At 40.3% G+C, this 24,379-nt stretch overlaps 1 pseudogene; it reads right to left on the bottom strand.

Moving 5' to 3' along the window:
- Positions 1-436: 436 nt before the first annotated feature.
- LOC132634562 (5S ribosomal RNA) lies at positions 437-556 on the bottom strand (annotated as a pseudogene).
- Positions 557-24,379: the final 23,823 nt, after the last annotated feature.

The raw sequence follows: 24,379 nt of genomic DNA, 5'->3' as shown, positions 1-24,379 counted from the left end.
TTGGTTATGGGTGTGTTGTGCGCCACACTTATAAACAAGAAGCTGCAGATATTATAGGAATGAATGACCTTCTTTCTTCGTAAGAATCGTGCGATAGAGCTATGATGTAAGAAATTCTTGTTCCTTAATCGTGTGTTGTGTGTTTCAGAAATGCCTGTAAAGAGAAAGGCTACAGCATCCCAAAAGAGCAAAACGGTGGCAGAAAAGCGGGCTGAAAGAGCACCGCCACCGGTAGTAGAGGAAAGTGAGTCCGAGAGTGCGGCTCAATCCAGTCCTCCCGTTCAGTGCCTATATTAAAGGAGCGTGAGGGAGCCTCAGCCCCAGCTCCAGCACCTCCAGCGCCTCCACCGAGGCCTTTTATGGTTTCTAACTACTCCGCATACTCCAATTTCCCTTAGGCTACTCTAGCTTCTTATCTGTCTCTTATGCCTGAATTTGTAGGACTCTTAATATTCTTCCCAGGGGGTCACCCATCCTAGTATTTCTCTCACCCCAGCACGCTTAACCTTGGAGTGCTAATGGGATCCGGTGCGTTAGTGCTGGTATAATCGCATACACCTTACTGCGTGACCTTCCTCACATAACCTAAAGCAAGTTGAAGTTTTAACAGATTCCAAAACATTCTCGTCCGACTCGTCCGACTAAGCAAATGCTATTTTGGCCTTTGAAATCCTCAATAATCACCTTCAATCTGCATGTATGACTACTTTTCATCCTAGCTTTCAAGATTCCCAATGGTGGCGAAGGCATCTTGATTGCAGTTACTTCCAAATACTTAAGTCACTGATCCCCTTTAGGATTTTCGTTCATCACTATTCAGTATTACCCTGAAGTAAATACATACGCACATAGGAAGTTCCAATAAGAACACATATACCTGTAGCCGATCGGTCCTTAGCCTGATCTGGTAGGCTATAGAGTGAAGTGTGCTCTTCATCCTTGTCTTCCCACCGTCTACTAGTCTGGCCTAACATAATGCTGAAACGTAAGGAAAATCTAGATGTGCCAACTTTGTACTTCCTCAATTACGTCTTCATCCACAGGAGTCTCGTGACCCTTAAACGGGTCTTTGTCATATGATTTCTCAGTCGGGTCTCCTCCTACTGGAGCCACATCCTCCGATGGGTCCGCCTCAATGGAATAACTGATGCTCTTTCTTATACCTCTTGACATCCTCGATCCTGAGTCGACGGGCGATACAGGTCTCATGTCCCCCTTCGGAGCCTCACTTACGCTCCCATTAACTGAACTTGTCCTCTTCTCCAATACAATCCTGCAATTTAACAAAAATCGTACCAAGAACGAGCTTTCCTATCGTTGGCTCTACTGCACGATCTATGATCAGAAAGAAAGATGACGTCCTAAATGTCCTGTAGCTTCCTGTTTATATATGTGGTGCACAACACACCGATAAACAAGACTCTACTAGACACGGTCTGTAGACACTCCGAGGATGAACTGCTCTGATACCACTTTTGTCACGACCCAAACCGATGGGCCTTGACTAGTGCCTGAGCTGGGCACCCGCATATGACCCGCTAGCTATAATCAGACTGAAACTGAAAAAAATATGACACTCTGTAAAAGCATGCTGTGAACTCATCATATCATACATCAGAAAGAACCTGTCTGCTGAGAAGTCACAGTTAACCAAAACATAACAAATATGCAAGTCGACAAGGCTGCCGCTATACACGGGGACGTCCAAGACGAACTACATCGATATAGCTGACCAAACCGTATATACACAACCCACATATGTCTACAGACCTCGAAGAGTGTAACAAAGTCTATGTCAAAAGAGTCATTACCAAAATAACTCAAGCTCCGGAACAATGGAGCTCTCCAAGCAGCTGGGCAGAAGTCCTAAGCTATAGCATCACCAAACTGAGAGTCTGTACCTGCGGGCATGAAACGTAGCCCCCGAAGAAAGGGGATCAGTACGGAAAGTATACTGAGTATGTAAAGCATGAAGTACAATAATGAAGATCATGTCTGAGTAGAAGATGACAGGAGACAAGTATGATAGTCAAGGATACCAATGCATCTGTGCCTTATGAGATGAGAGTCATGCATATATATAATCCCGGCCCTCTAGTGAGGGACTCGGTGAAATCATCATATGTATACCATACCCGGCCCTCTAGTGAGGGACTCGGTGAAATCATCATATATATACCGTACTCGGCCCTCTAGTGAGGGACTCGGTGAAATCATCATATATATACCGTACCCGGCCCTCTAGTGAGGGACTCGGTGAAATCATCATATATATACTGTACCCGGCCCTCTTGTGAGGGACTCGGTGAACAATGCAATGAAACTGTGCACGAATACGTACCCGACCCGGGACTCGGTGAATGATATATTAACGGTATGCACGAGTAGAATATCATGAGAAACCATATGCAAGTTAAATCATCATCTGAGACTCAATAGAATAATTAGAATAAACCAACACTGGAGAATCAAAGACAATTATCATGTCAAGTACCACTGAGAATTAGAGTTCATTAGAGTCATGTATGTTCGTCGTTCGCTCACTTTACGTAGTTCATGCCAAAAAGAAAGAAGGGGTAAATTTACATACACCTTGGAGCCTTTAGAGGTAGAGTCATCATCAATGAGTAAAATTGAGAACATCTAGAAGTAGCTCCACATTTTCATATTTGCTTTGAAATCATAAACACAAAATCCTTATTATCTCTGTCACCATCATAAAATCATTCTTATCCTAGACATCATGAGAAGCTTTAAGAACCATGGACTTTTAGTTTTTGAAAACAAGAAGGTTACGGAAACATTTATGAAATCATACCATAGGAATCATGCTTTTGAAAGAAAGGGACGAGCCTAATCATACCTGTTCCACCTCCTATTGGCTACGCTTATTTGTCCAAGCTCGCAAGTCTACATTTAAGAGGATTTACACAATCGTTAGACTCATCGTTATACGCTTGTCTTAGTCCTTCAAATAAATCCACTTATAATCTGCCGAAATTCGGGCAGCACCTCCCCTGTTTATATGCCTAGCCCGAAATCACAGTACCAACAAAATAACAACTACAATAGCACCAACATCAACAACATCATCATCAATACCAAAATATTCCATAAAACATCCCACGCTATGTTTGTCCAATTTCTCAACCAACAACTTTATTATACAACCATTTCATCACTCTATCTTCGTAAATAAACCAAAAGTAATATTAATAAGGAGATATTCATACCTTATTTTTGTTAAAACAACGATATCTTCAATATCCACCTTGAATCCACCGCAAAAGCATACTAGAATCACATCTATGCGTTTATTCAAGCTTCGATTAATACTCCGTCACTTGAAAATTGCTTACTTTTTGTTTCCTTCTCTCTCTCTCTTCAATTTCTAGAAATTTCTGGGCTAAAATCTGGTGAAAAAAAGAGGGTCTTACCTTTTTTATAAGGGTCAAATTCGGGTCAAATCCGGGGCGGGCTCACTGTAGCAGCAATGTAGCAGGTCGGTACTGTAGCAGTACTGTAGCACGCGTTTCTGCTCTGTCAGCTGAACTTGTAACGTCCATAATTCTCTTACATAAGCCCTTCGACTATCAAAATAATATAAACATATACGTTAGAAACATTGTAAGACCATACTACCCGCACCTGCGTATCTACGAGCCTCTACTAGAGTGCTAGACATAGGGACGGGACAGGACCCCGTTGTGCCCAAAATATACATATATACACAAAAGAATGATCAAAGGAACCTCCGGAACAATGGAGTGCTCTCAAGTCAGCTAACAACTCCTACGAGTCTAGATCAAGCTCACCTCCCTGTCTACCTGTGGGCATGAACACAACATCCAAAGAAAACGGACGTCAGTACGAGCATTGTACTGAGTATGAGAGACATAAATAATAATAATACGTCAATGAGAGAAAGGAAGGATCAAATGAGGAGCAACTGTAACTGACTGACAATTATAAAAGAAATAATGCATGCTGGCTTACTTCATAATCATCATCTTATCATGTATGCATAAATGTATAAGATGCCCATCCATATAGGTACGGTGTGATAATCATTAGCCTGCGTCCAGGCCTCCCGCGTCCAGGGTACCATCTCATGCTGCCCACTAGTGGTGTCTGCTCATGCCATCTAGACATGGTGTATACGCTGCCCGCCTTAGTGGTGTCTGCCCGGCCATATAGGCGCGGTGTAATATCATCAACATGTACTCATCATAATGCATGCTTAGAAACTCAAGATAGCTTCACTTTATCGAGGTGACATAAGGTCGTGAACCCCCGATTCCATTATGGAACATTTATAAGCATTCTGCCTCACCTTGAAGGAAATAGTATATTAGGTGAGTGTATACAATGAACAACGTCATTAACTTGTAGGAACATCATATCATGAACTCTAGAATATTTATACTCAAACTCATCATCATCATTATTGGGCTTATAATATATCTCTCATCTCATATGGCTATTCATGAACATAGACTCTTAATTTTCCAGAATATAGGGGATTCATGGAGAGGAAGGAAAAATCATGCCATAGGATTCATGCCATAGAAAGAAAGGACTAGCCTCACATACCTTTTTCGTTTAACTAATCTATCGCTTGCTTGTTCTCCTTCAATGCCCACGTTTTTACCTTCAAGAGAATTCGTATTAACATTAGCTAATCGATTACTTAAACGTGCTTACGAAAGCTAAAGAAAATTGGGCAGCATTTCCTTTGTTTATACAACTTTCCCCATATTCTATATCAACTCCCAAACATTGATAACAACATTCACAATATTACAAGCAACAATCATCATCCATTTATATTATCCACATTTCACAATTTCACTCCATTTTCTCCATAATCATAATCATAGTTCATTATTGCACTTTTCTCACATATAATACTTATTCCATGTTATAAATGTCGTTCACCACATACTTACAATCACAACATACCAATATTCATAATTCACCCCAAACTACTACTCAATAATGACACTATTCACACATTCATGACTCATTTTCTACCTCCTTCTACAATCCAAGTGTTTCAACTTTTCAATACCTTAAATAACATGTAAATACCATAAAACTCACCTTAGATAGTGTAGGAAAAAGCCTTGAGTTGAAATATTTTTCTTTCACCAAAGCCCTAGTTCACTTCCCATGAAATTTTCTTGCCTTAGGTGAACCCTAGTGAGTTTCTTGCACTTGTTTCCCTTGATTTGATGAAGTTGATCATTAATTTCACTTGGATTCTTGTATATGAGGAGTTTGGAAAGTTCTAGGGAGCTAGTGAGTCGTGGAGAGAGAAAATAAAATGAATTAAATGAACTTGGGATATTCTTTTATAAATGAAGAAGCTGTCCCGACATCATTATACGGACACTTATACGGTATGTATAAATTGATACGGTCTGTATAAGTGACCGTGAAACTGCCCCAATAACCATCCCATTCTGTGTCAATTTGACGGCACATTATACGGTCCGTATAAATTTATACGACCCGTATAAGTGACCGTGAAATCACCCCCTCAAACAACTTCATTCTGTGACCATTATACGACAGGTTATACGGACCGTATAATCGGTCGTATGATCTACCTCTTCTCTGATTTTGGTTCTCGTCATTTCGTTTGACCTCAATTCCTTATGAAGCCTTCTTGATACTTGTTTAACACCTCGTTAACAATCTAAAGGATATTATAACTCTTCTCCAAAATATTACTAAGCTATCATTAATTCGATATTCATAAATTATGTCCGGTACGCAACATATATCTTGCTTTCCTTAACAACTTTCATCTCCTATCTCAAATGTCTCTGAAATCTTATTTAAAATCATCAAATGGTATTTCTTACTTATCAAAACATCATGTACGTCGTGCTCTTTGCTAGCCTATTCACTGTACGTTAACGGGGAATTTTCCAAGGTGTAACATTCTTCCCCCATTTTGGAACATTCATCCTCGAATGTTAAACACTCGGGAATTCTACGAAAATTTTGCCAGAGTTTCCCCTGTAATATGGCACTACCATCCTGTCACAACAACCTATAATAATATTGCCTCACAGGGCCACAACACCATAGCACTATAAATTGGCCACACACGACCAAAACATGAAAAAAAAGCATACATACCTCATAATGTTAGTGTTTCTTCTTGAATCTCTCCTGGGGGTTGGAATAAGTGCGGATATGTGGATTTCATTTTCTCTTCCGCTTCCCAAGTCATTTCTTCTCGGTTGTTGTTTCGCCACAAGACTTTGACTGAAGCTACTTCCTTATTTCGAAGTCTTCGTACTTGCCTGTCTAATATGGCAATGGGCACTTCTTCGTATGCTAGATTTTCTGTCACTTGAACATCATCTATTGGGACAATCCTCATAGGATCTCCAACACACTTGCGGAGCATTGAGACATGGAAGACTGGATGAACTGATTCAAGCTCTGAAAACAAGTCCAATTCGTAGGCTACATGACCCACCTTGCGGATAATTTTATAGGGTCCAATGTATCGAGGACTTAATTTCCCTTTCTTGCCAAATCTCATTACCCCTTTCATTGGTGACACCTTTAAAAATACCCAGTCATCAACCTGAAAATCCAAGTCTCGCCGGCAGTTGTCCGCATAAGATTTTTGGCGACTTTGGGCTGTCAACAATCGATCTCGGATCACCTTGACTTTTTCTACCGCTTGCTGAATCAATTCAGGGCCTATCAGTTGTACTTCTCCTATTTCAAACCATCCAATTGGGGACCTGCACTTCCTTCCATATAAAGATTCATACGGAGCCATTTGGATACTGACATGGTAGCTATTGTTGTATGCGAACTCAATCAGAGGTAAGTGGTCATCCCAGCTACCACCAAAATCTAGTACACATGCTCGTAGCATATCTTCCAAGGTCTGAATATTACGTTCGGCTTGTCCATCGGTCTGCGGATGAAATGTCGTACTAAGTTTTACTTGAGTACCTAGACCTTCTTGAAAAGACTTCCAGAACTTGGCCGTAAATTACGATCCTTTATCTGTGATAATGGATATCGGTATACCATGGAGTCGCACAATCTCTTTGAGATACAACCTCGCATAATCTTCTGCTGAGTATGTGGTTCTGACTGGGAGAAAATGAGCTGCTTTTGTTAATCTGTCCACAATCACCCATATAGAATCATACTTTCCTCGAGAACGAGGTAAACCCACAATAAAATCCATGTTGATCACTTCCCATTTCCAAGTAGGGATTTCCGTTACTTGCAATAATCCTCCTGGTTTTTGATGTTCGATTTTCACTTGTTGGCAATTTGGACATTGAGCTACAAATTCTGCTATGTCTCTCTTCATGCCATCCCACCAATATATCAACTTGAGATCGTGATACATCTTTGTTGCTCCTGGGTGAATAGAATACCGAGAATAATAGGCTTCTTCTAGAATTCGACGGCGCAACTCTGTAACATTCGGAACACATAGCCTGCCTCGGTATCTAAGAATTCCATATGTGAAAATTTCAAACGGAGACTTATCTTTCTCATGAGATGTATCTCTGTAATTACACAAATGAGGATCTTCATACTGATGCTCTTTCACTTCCATATTCAGGGATGATACTGTGGGATCATTAATACCAATCCCTACACTATCCGAATCAATTACACGTACTCCAAGATTAGCCAGTTGGTGGAGCTCATGAATCAATTCTTTATTTTCCGGAGGAACTCCGCATAGGCTGCCTATTGATCGGCGGCTAAGCGCATCAGCTACTACATTTGCTTTTCCGGGGTGGTATTAAATGCTCACATCATAATCTTTCAATAGTTCTAACCACTGCCTCTGCCGCAGATTCAACTCCTTTTGTTTGAAAATGTACTGAAGACTCTTGTGATCTGTATAGATATCGACATGCACACCATACAAGTAATGTCTCCACATTTTTAATGCATGAATGACTGCAGCCAATTCGAGATCGTGAGTCGGGTAGTTCTTTTCATGTTTCCGCAGCTGTCTCGAAGCATAAGTAATGACTCTACCGTGTTGCATTGACACACATCCTAACCCAACACCGAAAGCATCACAGTACACAACATAACCATCTGGCCCTTCTGGAAGTGTTAAGACTGGAGCTGAGGTCAATCTGTCCTTCAACTCTTGGAAGCTGCATTCACAAGCATCATTCCACTGAAACTTAACTGACTTCTGGGTTAGCTTCGTCAATGGGGCTGAAATAGAGGAAAATCCCTGTACGAACATTCTATAGTAACCTGCCAATCCCAAAAACTATGGACTTCTGTAGGCGTCATAGGCCTTGGCCAAGTCTTCACAGCTTTAATTTTCTGAGTGTCGACTCGAATACCACCTGTTACACCCCGTATCTTCGAAGAGCACTTACCAAAGTTGAAACATAAGTACGTTGAGTTAGGGTTAAGTAAACCCACTTTGGAATATAAGGAGCAAGAATTATTAAGTATATTTAATAAGTGAAGGATGTATAAAAGATATACCGGAAGATTTTATAAGGAAATGAGTGGAAAAAATGAAGTAGTGCGACTTTGGAGAAAGAATGGGTAATGTTTTGCGTGAAACATTTTGGTCCAATTTGGGGGACGCATATATCTTAGCATATGAAGTGTTTCAAGATGAAACAAAATCCTAAAATGAAGTTCGTCGAGTCTAGTTTCCAACGCAATAAACCGCTCGTCGATAGGACATCGGAGTAGAGAATTATGGACGTTACAAGTTCAGCCGACAGAGGAGAAACGCGTGCTACTTATAAAAAGGGTAGGAACCTTTTTTTCACCAGATTTTGCTAGAAATTTCCAGAAACTGGAGAGAGAGAGAGAGAGAGAGAGAGAGAGAGAGAGAGAGAGAGAGGGAAACAAAAAGTGAGCAATTTTTAAGCGACGGAGTATTAGTTTAGGTTCGGATAGCGCGTGGTCGTGATTCTAGCATTGTAGTGTGGTGGATTCTAGCATGGATTCAAAGATGATATTGGAGATCTTGCTATTTCAATGAGGATAAGGTATGAATCTTCTTCTAATTACGTTAATACTGGTTTATTCGCGAAGATAAAGTCGTTAAATAATTGTGTAGTAAGTTGGTTAGTTATGGAAGTTGGAAAACAGCGTGTGGGCTGTTTTATGGTACATATTGGTGATGGAAATGATGTTATTGATGTTGGTATTGTTGTTGTTGTTGTTGGCTGCTGAATTGAGATTTTGGGCTAAGCATATAAATAGAGGAGATGCTGCCGAAATTTCGGCAGATTCTAGAAAGATTTATTTGGAGGCTTAGGATAAGTATATAACAACGAGCCTACCAATAGAATGAATGTTTTTATATGTAGATTTCAAGACAGGAGGTAGGTTGGAAAGTCGAGAAGCGAGCCTCCAGGTATGTTAAGGCTAGCCCCTTTCTTTCAAAAGCATGATTCTTACGTTGTGATTCCACATATGTTTCCATAACCTTCTTATTTCCAAGAGTTAAAAACTCATGATTCTTGAAAGCTTCCTATGATACTAAAGATGAGATGTTTTCCATAATGTCTTTATCCTCAAAAGTTAAAGTTTCATGATCCCAAGAGTTTCTTATGACGCTAAAGATGAGTACGCTTTATAAGGATAAAGAAAATGAGATGTTTTCTATGATGCGCATGATGACGATGATTTTGATTCTAGAAGTTCCAAAGCTTATGATTTTAATGCTATTATGAGATTATCGAGTTTATTTCATGATTTCCTTGAATTGCTCATTGTTGTTGGTCTTTCCGCATGAATTGTTCCTTCGAGGTGAGATATATCGATGATGATTATTCCATCATATAAAACGGAGGTTACCGACCTTACGTCACTCCGATAGAGTTGTAGCTTTCACTTGGGCTCTCATGCATGCTTTATAATTATGTATGTATTTTAATAACACCGTGCCTACTTGGTCGGGCAGTATAACACCGTGCCTACATGGCCGAGCAGTATAACACCGTGCCTACATGGACGGGCAGTATAACACTGCGCCGTCCAATAGGCGGCCGGGCAGACACACCATTGCAGTGGGGAGTTTATGATTACCCCGGATGCGGGAGGCCTGGACGAGGGCTAATGACGATCACACCGTGCCTAAATGGCCGGGCAGCATTACACCGTACCTATATGGTGTTTCAAAAGGTAAGGTTAGCATGATATCCGCCATATTATTTCCTTACTCTATGTCGTGCTGTGCTTTACGTCTCTTACTATGATCTTATAATATTATTCATGCCTTGCATACTCAGTACATTGCTCGTACTGTCGTCCCTTCTTGTGGACGTTGCGTTTCATGCCACGCAGGTGTATGCAGATGAGTAGAGGATATTGCTAGAAGATGCTCCAGCTGGATTGGCGAGCTCCATTTCCTTCCGGAGTGTTGCCGAGTCAGAGTATCTATGTTATGGTATCTTGATTGATGATAGAGACTTTGCAGACAGAGTCACGTATATAGCATGTTAGTCTTGTAAGCGGCTCTACAAGCCGACATATCATTATGCATTATGTTACAAATTTCATATGATTATAGATTTTACTTGATTTGAGAACGACGAAAAGAATGTTTTTGAAAAGCTTTCATTATGCATTTCATTTCATGATTTAAGAGTCCAGTGTGGTTATGAACATAACGAGAACCAGCGGGTTCGCTCGGCTCTGAGTAAGGGGTCGGGTTCCCATCATGCCCTAACATTTCCAGCTCAATTAAATCAGCTTTGGTCTGGCGATTGCATATCACAAGTACACAATTTTTATACACCTGTCTAGCTATCACGGGATCACTAACCGGAGTAGATACCTCAAAAGGTTTAATTGGCTCAGGTTTCACCCCAATACAACCAGCAACATACGGAGTAATATAAGACAAGGTAGAACCCACATCTATCAATGCATACACATTATGGGAAAATATGGATAATGTACCTGTAACCACATCCGGGGAGGACTCAAGATCCTGTCGTCCGGCTAAAGCATACACAAGGGGCTGAGTGGCACCTGAAGTAGATGCTCCCCCTCTGCCTCTACCTCGACCTGCTGGAATCTGGGGAGTCTGCCCTACCGGGCGCACTGTAGAGGAACCAGCCGCTGATCCTGTGGGCTGAACCCCAACTCTACCACTCATCGACGGGCAATATCGCATCATGTGCCCAACCTGGCCACAGGCATAGCAAGCATCCGAACCTTGGTGACACTGTCCGGAATGCAATCTACCGCATTGGCTGCATCGCGGTACTGGGGGTCTCCTCTGGCTATAATCTCCTCCAAACTGAGAATCTGTGGCCCTCGAACTCTGACCCTTTCCTGAACGAAAGGAGCGATCAAATCTCCTACCCGTAAATCGAGGAGGTGCATTAGTCACCGACTGACCTGAGTGCCTAGAATGTGTCTGCCTTGATCCCCCTCTATAATCGCTTCCTGCCCCCATAGATCTGGCCCTCTTGCTTTGCCTTCTAAATTCTTGGCATGGGCTTGTATTCGGGAAATATCCATCCCATCTTGCAACGAAGCCGTCAAACAATCCTTGAATAAATGTGGCCCTAAGCCACTCACAAACCTATGTACCCTATCTCCCGTATCGGCCACCATAGTCGGGGCATATCTAGCCAATGAATTAAATTGAAGGCTATATTCCCAGGCACTCATGTTTCCTTATTTCAAATTTAAAAATCTATCCGCTCTAGCTCGGTGGACCTTGGGTGGCAAATAGTGACGGATGAAGGCATCTACAAATTCTTGCCAAACGGGAGGAGGGGCATTCTCCTTTCTTGATGATATCCAATTATTGTACCATCATACTGCCACATCTCGGAGTCTATAAGATGCCAACTCCACAGATTCAGTTTCAGAGGCATGTATAATCTTCAATGTTCTCAACATTTCGTCAATAAAGCCTTGCGGATCTTCATCCGGCTTTGACCCGAAAAACTCCGGAGGATTCAAACTCATGAAGTCACGGGAACTGGTACTCGCTGCCCTATCACTCGGACCCGCACTCTGCCGCTGTGCCTGGGCGGCAACTAACTGTGTCAATAGATGAATGGCCTCGGTCACTTGTTGAACCGAAGCGACTGGTGGAGGAACTGGAGCTGAAGCTCCTCCTTGTTCTTCTACATTGGGCGGGGTGGAGGAAATATTAGATGGGGCCTCATTATGTGACTCGCCCTCTTCTACATTCATTGTCGGCTCTCTTTCTACCTGCCTTTTCATCGTAGTCTTGCCCTTCTAGGCGGCTGTAGCTTTTCCCTTTGGCGGCATTTCTGAAATCATAACACAATATTAAGAGGGGAAAATCTTATAACACAGCTCTATCGCATGATCTCTTACGATGAAAGATGGTCAGTTTTCCTAAATGCCTTGTAGCCTCCTGTTTATTAGTGTAGCGCGCAACACACCATAAACAAGACTATACTAGACACGGCTCGTAGACACTTCCTAGGACTGAACTGCTCTGATACCACTTGTCACACCCTAACCTTGATAGGGCATGATGGTCACCCGACCCTTATTTAGGGCCGAGCGAACCCACTGATTCTTATTACACTCATAATCTCTTTGGACTATTAAATCAAATAAATCGAAATACATAGTAAAGGCTTTCAGAAACATTCCTTACGTTGTTCTCAAGTCAAGTAAAATCTGTAATCATATGAAATTTGCAACATAATGCATAATGGTACATCGGCTTGTAGAGCCGCTTACAAGACTGACAACCCACATACGTGACTCTGTCTGTAAAGTCTCTAACATCAATCAAGAAATCATAACATATATATATGTACTCTGACTCGGCAACACTCTGGAAGGAAATGGAGCTCGCCAATCCCGCTGGAACATCTTCTAGCAATGTCTTCTACTCATCTGTATGTACCTGCGTGGCATGAAACGCAGCCCCCGAAGAAAGGGGGTCAGTACGGAATATGTACTGAGCATGTAAAGCATGAAATACCGTAAAGAGGATCATAACCAAAATGGAGATTTACTAGAAACAAGTATGATTTTTAAAAAATCAATACATATGCCTTTTGAAATGAAAATCATGCATACCATCATCATATACCGTACCCGGCCCATTATGGGACTCGGTGGATAAAATCATATCATCATGTCAACATACTATCATATCATCATGCATATATATACCGTACCCGGCCCTCTAGTGAGGGACTCGGTGGATAAAATCATGTCATCATACTATCATATCCTCATGCATGCATATATATATATATACCGTACCCGACCCTCTAGTGAGGGACTCGGTGAACAATGCAGTGGAGTGCGCACGATAACATACCCGGCCCGGGACTCGGTGAAAGACATATTGAGGCATGCACGAGTAGAGTAGTGAGCAACCATATGCAAATTAAAACATTATCAAAGACTCAATGGAATAATCAAAACGAATTGTCATTTGAGAATCAGGACGATAGTCATATTAGATACCTTTCGGATGTCACTGTGGATTATATCAGAATAGAACTTCTGGATCATATATACATACCAAGATATATCAAAGACTCAATGAAATGATCAAAACGAACTATCATTTGAAATCAAGTCAATTGTCATATCAAATATCTCTCGAATGCCACTCGGAAACATATCAAATAGAACTCCAAAAATCATAGATACGTATCAAAACCATACAAAATAGCTTATGGAAATCAAGAACATTATCCATCCTAGTGTATCTAAGAATAGGAATTTCTTTGGAGTCATATACACATCGTCTGTTTATTTCATAAGGATCATGCCAAAAGAAAGAAAGGGTAAGCCTTACATACCTGTTCAACCTCCTATTAGCTACGCTTATTTGTCCGAGCTCGTAAATCTACATTTGAAGGGATTTATGCTAATATTAGCCTTTTCATCGCACATTTGTACTATATTTCAAATCATACTATTTTATATCCAGCCGAAAATCGGGCAGCATCTCCCCTGTTTATATGCCTAGCCCGAATTCCGATTCAGCAACCAACAACATCAACAACAATACCAATTGTATTAACATCATTTCCAATACCAACGTATGCCATAGAACAGCCCACACACTGGTTTCTAAATTTCTTAACCAACCAATTTGCGGTATAACTATTTAGTAATTTTATTTCCGTAGAGAAGCTGAAATCAATACCAATAACATTAATAACAACATCCTACAAGAAATATATATATATATATATATTTTATCCAAAGTTCTCCTCAAACTCAAACCATAATTCAACAACATCAACAAACGAATTTATATCACTATTTTCTCTGTTTTAATCCGTTAAAACTTTAAATAAACTTGTTAACAATGAAAAGGGATCGTAATCTTACCCCAAGTGTGCAGCCATTACGTCCATCCTCTTTTTCTTGATTGATTTTGAGCTCATATTGAAGACAACGCAGCGTACAACACTTTTCCCTTCATGGGCTTCGGGATTCGGGGCTCAAATTTTGGTCAAAATTAGTTTTTCTTCTCTCCAAGGCTCCTCTTTCTCTTTTTCCAGAATTTTCTGGTGTTTTGGTATGAGAATTGAGGAGAAAAGGGTTGAAGTTTCACTTAAATAAACATGGGTCATGGGCCCAAGTTGGAGATCAAATGAGTCGACGAGAACAAGTCTCGGATAGCTGGACATTATACAGCCAGACATACTGGCCGTATTAAATACGCGGACCGTATGTCCAGCCGTAGGTTCAGCCCAGAGTGGCACACTTCACTGACCAAACTGTCACACCCCAACCTTACTAGGGTGTGATGGGCACCCGACCCCATACTCGGAGCCGAGCAAACCCGCTGACTCTTATTACATACTTAATCTTTTTAGACTCTTACATCAATAAGAAATGAAAAACATAGTAAAGCTTTCAGAATTTTTCCTTTCATTGTACTCAATTCAAATAAAATCTATCATGACATGAAACTCATAACATGAAACAGAATAACACATCGGCTGGTGGAGCCGATTACAATACCAACATTCTATACCCATGACTCTGTCTGCAAAGTCTCTAACTTCGAACAAGACATCATAGCATAGTACTCTGACCCGGCAACACTCCAGGGAAAATGGAGCTTGCCAACTCCGCTGGAACATCTTCTATAATAGCTTCTACTCATCTGGGTGTACCTGCGCGGCATGAAACGCAGCCCCCGAAGAAAGGGGGGTCAGTACGAGCAATGTACTGAGTATGTAAGGCATGAATAGTAACATAGTAAGAGATGTGATTATGAATAATAACAGAATGGAGATATAGAGCATATCATGGGGTAAAAGCGTAACCTATACATCTGAGTACCTCTTAGGCGGGTACCATGCATGCTTAGTGCTGCGGAACGTGCAGCCCAATCTATATATATATATATATATATATATATATATATATATATATATATATATATCATACTTTACTTTCTTTGAAAACATTTCTTTTTCATATATATAGAAAATAGAACATATCATATTGCCGAGGCGTCGGCAGCCGATCCATTTAACCACATATGTCCCGCGTCCGGGATGATATCATGTCATATAATACCAACTGATCAGGTGGATACGCGTATATAACGCTCTGGCCCTCTTTCCCATATACATATGCATGTATCATGTACATATATCAACGTCTATAGCACTCTGGCCCTTTTTCCCATATACATATACGTGTATCATGTACATATATCAGCGTCTATAGCGCTCTGGCCCTTTTTCCCATATTCCCCATATACATATACATATACCATATACATATATCATATAGGCAGCATGCAGGAGAGCCCAAGAAATGCTATAAGTCTATCGGAGTGACGTAAGGTCGGTAACCTCCGATTACATTATGGAATAATCATCATGGCTTTGTCTCACCTGGAAGGAACAATTATTATAGGATGAGACTAGCAACGAATAACAGCGTTACGAGAACATGGAGTAAGATCATAAATCTCATAAGGCGTCGCTGCATAGACATATGCACATAGAACAAGTTTTTAGGACTCGACGGGTACGTACATAAATCGACACCTGAAGGCTCAGAAACAAGTTTCGGGTCAATCCGATTTAGTATAAGAAAATTATGAGCGTTTGAAGTACAAAACCTTCTACGAACGTTTCAGAAGCCATTTTTGGAAAATCATTCTTATCATAGTCATCATAGAAATATGCTCATCCTTGATATCATCATTGTCATTGTGAAACATATCCATCGTTATTGTCATAAGAGCTTACAAAATCATAAACCTCTGTTTTGGTAGGATACAGACACTTTGGAAAAACATTTACGAGTTATCGGGAAGAGAATCATGCCTTGGAATCATAAACATCTAATTTTGAAAACAAGGAGAATATGGAAGCAATTATGAAATCCTCGCATCGGAATCATGCCTTGAAAGAAAGGGACAAGCCTTAACATACCTGCTCCACGTCCTATTAGCTACGCTTAATTGTCCAAGCTCGTTATCGCTAGTCTACATTCAAGAAGATTTACATAATCATTAGATTCATCGTCACACACACTTGCCTTAGTCTTTCAAATAAATTCACTTATGTTCTGCCAAAATTTCGGCAGCATCTCCCCTGTAAATACACCATCCCCGAGAACCTAACTCGGCCAATTTTATCAACAACAATCCGAGAATTCAACTCGGCCAAATTATCAACAACAATATCACCAATAACATCTCCAACTTCAACAATTAATTCAAATGCATTCTAACACTAGCAATTCTTTCTACACAATTCGATGGCATTTCATTTTTATTCAACTCAATCACATATAGTCGAGCTAACACCAATGATCCCACATTTAAGTATTTATCCGAAATCATTCTAACATGATTCAAGAGTACTTCAAACAATTCACATAATATTCACAACAACCCAATCAACATACTACTTCACCCAAAATCTTCCAAATTCCACAAGAACACTAGCAACACATTTCCTTTCTTCCAAATTCATAAACTACACCAACAATCTATACTTTAGCAATATCATTCATACAAATGTAAGAAACCATACTAGTGTCACATTACCTTCTTCAACAATCCCATAATGATCACAACTTCATTTGAAGTTATCAAACCTTCATTTTCATCATGAAATCCACAACTACAACAATCAAAATACTAAATAAAATCAATTCATCTTTTCTACACAACACTATGCCATTCGGCCACCACCCATGTTCACATATTTCATGAATTTCATTCAATTCCACATACTACAACATACACAAACCATTCATAACACATGAAAGAGGAGATTAAACCTTACCTTCCTCCAGTTGTCTTCTCACTCGGCTAGAGTTTACAACTTGCACAACGAATGCTTCACTTGCTCCAACAACTACTCCATGTTGTTAGGGATTTTCCACTTGGTTGAAATACTAGAAGAAAATAATTTTTCTTGCTCAATTTCTATGGCCTCAATATTTGAGCCATGGCTGAACACTACTATATTTCTCTCTTCAAGTTTTTCTTGAGTTGGAAGATAAATATTTGTCTTGCTTTGTAAGAATGTCCACCTATTTATAATTAACGCCAACAAATAAAAGGGTGGACACATGTCCCCTTCTCCAAGCTTCTCCAACTTTCCTTAAATTAAAGATGAATATATCTTAATTTGTCATCACTTTCTATATTTATATACATAGTCCCTCCAAATACCAAATGAAGCCACACGGCCACTTGGCCCATTTATTTCAAGAATTATAAGTTTCCATAATTCACTTTTAACCCCAAACTTTCCTTAATACTTCCATGAGCCACCTTGTGAATTTCCCTTTTTACCCCTAGCCTTTCTTAATATTTCCACATCAATAATTTTCATAAACAACTTGTGCGTTGAAATAACTTTGGGAAAATAGTCTTGTCCTTAACTTACCACGACTTCCTTAAAATATCCGAATGTACGAAATACGGGATATAACACAAACATACGGTCCAGACATACGGTCAGTGAAAAATATACGGACCGTATGTTGGTCCGTATGTTCTGGTCGGGACAGATTGTGAATTAATATAAGGGACCTCTCTCTCATTTCATTTTCACTCCACAAGTCAAGAAACCTCTAGAATATTCTCTCCACTCTTCATCCACAAGAATCCAAAGGAAATTGATGATCAACTTCATCAAACCAACAAGAATTAAGAGTGTGAAACCCATTAAATTCATCCAAGCCAAGAAATCCTAAGAGAAGTGAAATAGGGTTTTGGTGCTAGAAGAGTATATCCATTCAAGGCTTGTTTCTACACTATCTTGTTTCTACACTATATAAGGTAAGTTTCATGGTATTTTCATGATGTTTGAAGTATTGATAAGTTGAAACACTTGGATTGTAGAAGAGTATAGAAAATGGGTCATAAATGAGTGAATAGTGTCATTGTTGAACAATAGTTGGATTGAATTATGAATATTGGTATGTTGTGATTGTAAACATGTTATGAATGACCTATAGACCATGGAATAAGTATTATATATGAGACAATGCGATAATGAGCTATGACCATAATTGTGGAGAAATTGAATGGAAATGGTGAATTGTGGTAAATGTAGATAAATGATGATTGTTGTTTACGGTATTGTGAATTTTGTTATGAACATTTGGGAGTTGATATAGAATATGGGAAAAGTAGTAGAAACAAAGGAAATGCTGCCCAAAATTTTCCCTAAGAAATAGTAACGCGTTCTTATAGTCGATTAACTAACGCTAATGTGAATTCTCTTAAAGGTAGAAACATGGGCATCGAAGGAGAACGAGCGAGCAATAGATTAGTTAAACGTAAAAGGTATGTGAGGCTAGTCCTTTCTTTCTATGGCCTGAATCCGATGGTATGATTCTCCTTTCTCTCCATGAATTCTCTATATATACCAGAAAGTCAAGAGTCTATGATTATGAATAGCTATATGAGATAAGAGATATGTTATGAGTCCAATGATGATGATGGTGAGCTTGAGTCTAAAGATTCTAGAGTTCATGATATGACGTCCCTATAACGCTAATGATGTCGTATGTCGTATACACTCACCTCATACATTATTCCCTTCGAGGTGAGGCAGAATACCATTAAGTCAAGTATGTCATGTATTGTATACACTCACCTTATGTATTGTCCCTTCAAGGTGAGGCAGAGTACCATAAAGTCGATGATGTTATGCATTGTACACACTCACCTTATATACTACCTCCTTCAAGGTGAGGCATAATGCTTGCGAATGCTCCATAATGAAATCGGGGTATCACGACCTAACGTCACCCCGATAAAGTATAGTTGTCCTTGACTCTTCATGCATGTATTACGATGAGCATATTATGATGAGCATATGATGATGATATTACACCGTACCTATATGGTCGGGGAGATATACACACCACTATAGTGGGCAGCTTATACCCCGGATGCGGGAGGCCTGGACGCAAGTTACTTATTATTACACAGTACCTACATGGACGGGCAGCTTATACTTATACATTTATGCATATATGACATGATGACGAGTATGAGTAAGATAGCATGATTTATTTCTTTTATGATTCACAGTCAGTTAAAGATTGCTCCTCATTTGATGCCTCTTCATTTCATTGAAGTTTCATTATTGTTTATACCTCTCATACTCAGCACAATGTTCGTACTGACGTCCGTTTTCTTTGGACGCTATGTTCATACCCACAGGTAGACAGGAAGGTGAGCTTGATCCGGACTCGTTGGAGCCAGTAGCTGATTAGAGAGCACTCCTTTGTTCCGGAGGTGCTTATGATTATTCTTTTGTGTATATTCATGTATATGTATTTTGGGCATGACAGATGTTACACCTTGGAAAAATCCCCGTTAATGTACAGTGAATAGGCTAGCGAGGAAAATGAGGTATATGATGATTTGGGTAAGTAAGAAATAACATTTGATGGTCCTAATCGAGATTCAAAGACATGTGACAAAAAGGAAGAAGTTTGGCAAATAAAGTAAAGGATATGTTATGTGTCGGGTAGGAATTATGAGTGACAAGTTAATGATAGCATAATGATGTCTTAGAGAAGGGTGATAACATCCCTTAGATTGGTATTGATGTGGTAAACAAGTGTCAAGAAGGTTCCATAAGGATCGGAGATCAAACGAGTCGACGAGAACGAAAACGGAACAACTAGGCACTATACGGCCAAACATACGGACCGTATAAATTATACTGGCCGTATGTGAGGCTGTATAATTATCCAAGAGGGAGACCACTCTCTGGACCAAATATACAGACACACATACGGTCCGTATAAAATGTACGGACCGTATGTTGGTCCGTATAAGTTGGTCGGGACAGCTTTCAATTTAATATAAGGGACCCTTTCTCATTTCATTTAATTTCCACTCTCAACACTTCAAGAAACCTCTAGAATATTCTCCATCATTCATCCATAAGAATTCAAGGGAAAACCAAGATTAACAACACCAAATCCATGAAAACAAGTGTATGGAACCTAGCGAAAGTTCATCTACACCAAGAAAACTCAAGGTGAGGGAAATAGGGTTTTGGTGCTAGAAGAGTATTTCCATTCAAGGCTTGTTCATCCATCATCTAAGGTAATTTTCATGACCATACCATGTTGTTTAAGCTATTGGAAGGCTAAGTGCTACACCTTGGAAATTTTCCCCGTTAGTGTACAGTGAATAAGCTAGCGAAGGGGCTTGACATATACGATGATTCGATAAGAAGAGATAGCATTTGATGATCGCAATCGAGACTTGAAGATGATAGACGTAAAGAAAGAAGTTTGACGAAAGAAGTATGGGATATGTTATGTATCAGGTAGGAATTATGGACGACGAGCCAATGAGGGCATAATGATGTCTTGGACACATGTAATAACGTCCCTTAGATTGGTATTGAGGTGATAAACAAGTGTGAAGAAGGTTGCATAAGGATCGGAGATCAAACGAGCCGACAAAAAACGAAATCGCTTCAGTTGGCATTATACGGCCAAACATACGGTCCGTTTAAATTATACTGGCCGTATGTTGGACCGTATAATTGGCCAAGAGGAGGATGACACTTTGGAGTAAACATACGGTCACACGTACGACCGTATAAATAGTGCGGACCGTATGTTGGTCCGTATAACATGGTCGGGCCAAATTTCAAGTTTAAGTATAAGGACCCTTTTTCATTTCATTTTCATTCCATTCTCACTCCACACTTCAAGAGACATCTAGAACCCTCTCTACTCTCCCAACTATAAGAATTCAAAGGAAATTAGTGGTCAACTACATGAAACCCACGAAATCAAGTGTAAGAATCACACTAAAGTTCATCCAAATCAAGAAAACCCAAGGGAGGTGAAGTAGGGTTTTGGTGCTAGAGGAGATACTCCACTCAAGACCCATTCAAACATCATCTAAGGTAAGTTTCATGACTAAACCGTGTTGTTTAAGGTATTGGAAGGCTAAGATACTTGAATTGTAGAAAGACATAGTAAATGGGTCATTAATGAGTGAATAGTGTCATGGTTGGATGGTAGTTGGATTGAATCATGAATGTTGGTGTGTTGTGATTATAAATACGTTATAAATGAAATTTAGGCCATGAAATAAGTATGATATATGAGGAAACGCGATAGTAAGCTATAACCATAAATGTGGAAAAATTGAAGAGAAATGGTGGATTGTGGTCAATGTATATAAATGATGATAGTTGATTGCAATATTGTGAATGTTGTTGTGAGCGTTTGGGAGTTGATTTAGATTATGGGAAAAGTAGTATAAACAAAGGAAGTGCTGCCCAATTTTCCCTAGCTTTAGAAAGCCCGTTCTTATAATTGCTTAGCTAATGACGATATAAATTCTCTTGAAGGTAGAACGTGTGCATTAAAGAAGAACAAGCAAGCGATAGATTAGTTAAACGTCAAAGGTATGTAAGGCTTATCCCTTCCTTCAAAGGCATGAATATTTCAAGCTTTCCATGATCCTCCTATATGATGGAACTTATGAGTCCTTAAATATACTAAATTACATACGAGCATGCTAATGATGATAATGAGCTAAAGTATCGAAATCCGATGGTTCATGATACAACGCTAATGATGTCATTATTGTTAACACTCACCTTATGCACTATTTCCTTTGAGGTGAGGCAAGATACTCATAAACTTTCATAATATAGTCGGGGGTTACGACCTTACGTCACCCCGACATAGCTATAGTTGCCTTCAAAGTGTAATGTATGCTCCTAACACTAAATGTGAAATGATGCTAAGTCGTGATATGTTTATAAGATGATCAATAATGCTAGCTTATAGTATTCCTATGTTAAGTATGAAAATGCCAAGCTATGATAAGATTGTGATACGTTCATGAAATGTATGAAAGTGATGGGTTATGATTGATTTTGTAATGATATGATTCCACCGTGCCTAGATGGCCGGGCATGTCACCGCTAAGGCGGGCTGCATATGGTTCCACCGTGCCTAGATGGCCGGCATGTCAGCGCTAAGGCGGGCTGCGATGTTACACCGAGCCTAAAGGGCCGGGCATGATCACCATTAGTGGGCGGCATATGATGGTTACCCGGACGTGGGATAACGATGAGGATTGTGATGCGACGAGATATGTGATGTGACGAGATATGTGATGTGATGACACATGTACCATGATTATGTAAAATATGATATATGTACGAAATGTAATTTCTTATGACACTCTTGCAGGTTATATCTTTCTCTTATGGCTCATGGTCCTCCTATTATATTTTTTTCATTCTTGCCATACATACTCAATACAATATTCGTACTGACGTCTGTTTTCTTTGGACGCTGTGTTCATGCCCATAGGTAGACAGGGAGGCGAGCTTGAGCCAGACTCGTAGGAGCTGTTAGCCGATTGAAAGCATTCCTTTGTCCCGGAGGTGCTTGATTATTCTTTTGTGTCTATTTGTATATGTTGGGCTCGACGGGGTCCTGTCCTGTCTATGCGTTTTGTACTTCAGTAGAGGCTCGTAGATACACAGTGTGGGTTATGTGGTCTGACAAGGTCACTATGGTATAATTGTGTATATTATTTTGATAGCCTAAAGGGCTTATGTATATGAAACTATTTATGTTTACAAATAAAACATGACTTTCTTATGATTTGAGAATAAAATCGATAAAAGAGTAGTTAATGAGTATGATGAGTAGTAGAACGAGCGGTGCTCGGTGGTTAGCCCCGGGTACCCGTCGCGGCCCCTAGCTGGGTCGTGACAAAAGTGGTATCAGAGCGGTTCAGTCCTAGGAAGTGTCTACGAGCCGTGTCTAGTAGAGTCTTGTTTATGGTGTGTTGCGCGCCACATCAATAAACAAGTGGCTACAGGGCATTTAGGAAAAATGACCATCTTTCTTCTCATGAGATTGTGCGATAGAGCCGTGTATAAGGTTTTATCCTCCTTAATAGTGTGTTATGATTTCAGAATGCCGCCAAAGGGAAAAGCTACAGCCGTCCAGAAGGGAAAGACTACGGCAAAGAGGCGGGTAGAAAGAGAGCCTCCGATGAATATAGAAGAAGGCGAATCACATAATGAGGCCTTGTCTAACCCTTCTTCTACCCCGCCTAATGTGGAAGAGCAAGGGGGAGCCCCAACTCCAATTCCTCCACTGGTTGCTTCGGGTCAACAAATAACCGAGGCCATCCATTTATTGACACAATTGGTCGCCGTACAGGCACAACGACAAAACGCGAGTTCAAGTGATCGGGCAGCAAGTACCAAAGCCCGTGATTTTATGAGTCTAAATCTTCCGGAGTTCTTCGGGTCAAAGCCGGATGAAGACCCGCAAATTTTCATAGATGAGATGTTGAGGACATTGAAGATTGTCCATGCCTCCGAAATTGAATCCATGGAGTTGGCATCTTATACACTCCGGGATATGGCAGTTTTATGGTACAACAACTTGGTATTATCAAGAGGAGAGAATGCGCCTCCTCCGGTTTGGCAAGAATTCGTGGATGCATTTATTCGTCACTATTTGCCACCCGAGGTCCGCCGAGCTAGAGCCGGAAGTTACACTCAGGGCCATGTCGTCAGGACACAGATGCTTATTATGGTTGTGGACAGACTGGGCATTTGATGCGAGATTGTCCCTCGCAGTATGGTAGAGGTGGGGTTCAGCCCACAGGCTCAGCAGCTGGTTCTTCATCAGTACGCCCGGTAGGGCAGACTTCTCAGATGTCAGCAGGTCGAGGTAGAGGTAGAGGGGCAGCATCTACTTTAGGTGCCACTCAGCCCCGTGTGTATGCTTTAGCTGGACGACAGGATCTTGAGTCCTCCCCGGATGTGGTTACAGGTATGTTGTCTATATTCTCCCGTGATGTGTATGCATTGATAGATCCGGGTTTTACATTCTATTATATTACTCC

Source organism: Lycium barbarum, chromosome 3, assembly GCF_019175385.1.
Source record: "Lycium barbarum isolate Lr01 chromosome 3, ASM1917538v2, whole genome shotgun sequence".
NCBI classification, from domain to species: domain Eukaryota; kingdom Viridiplantae; phylum Streptophyta; class Magnoliopsida; order Solanales; family Solanaceae; genus Lycium; species Lycium barbarum.
This window is presented reverse-complemented; position numbering and strand designations above follow the sequence as displayed.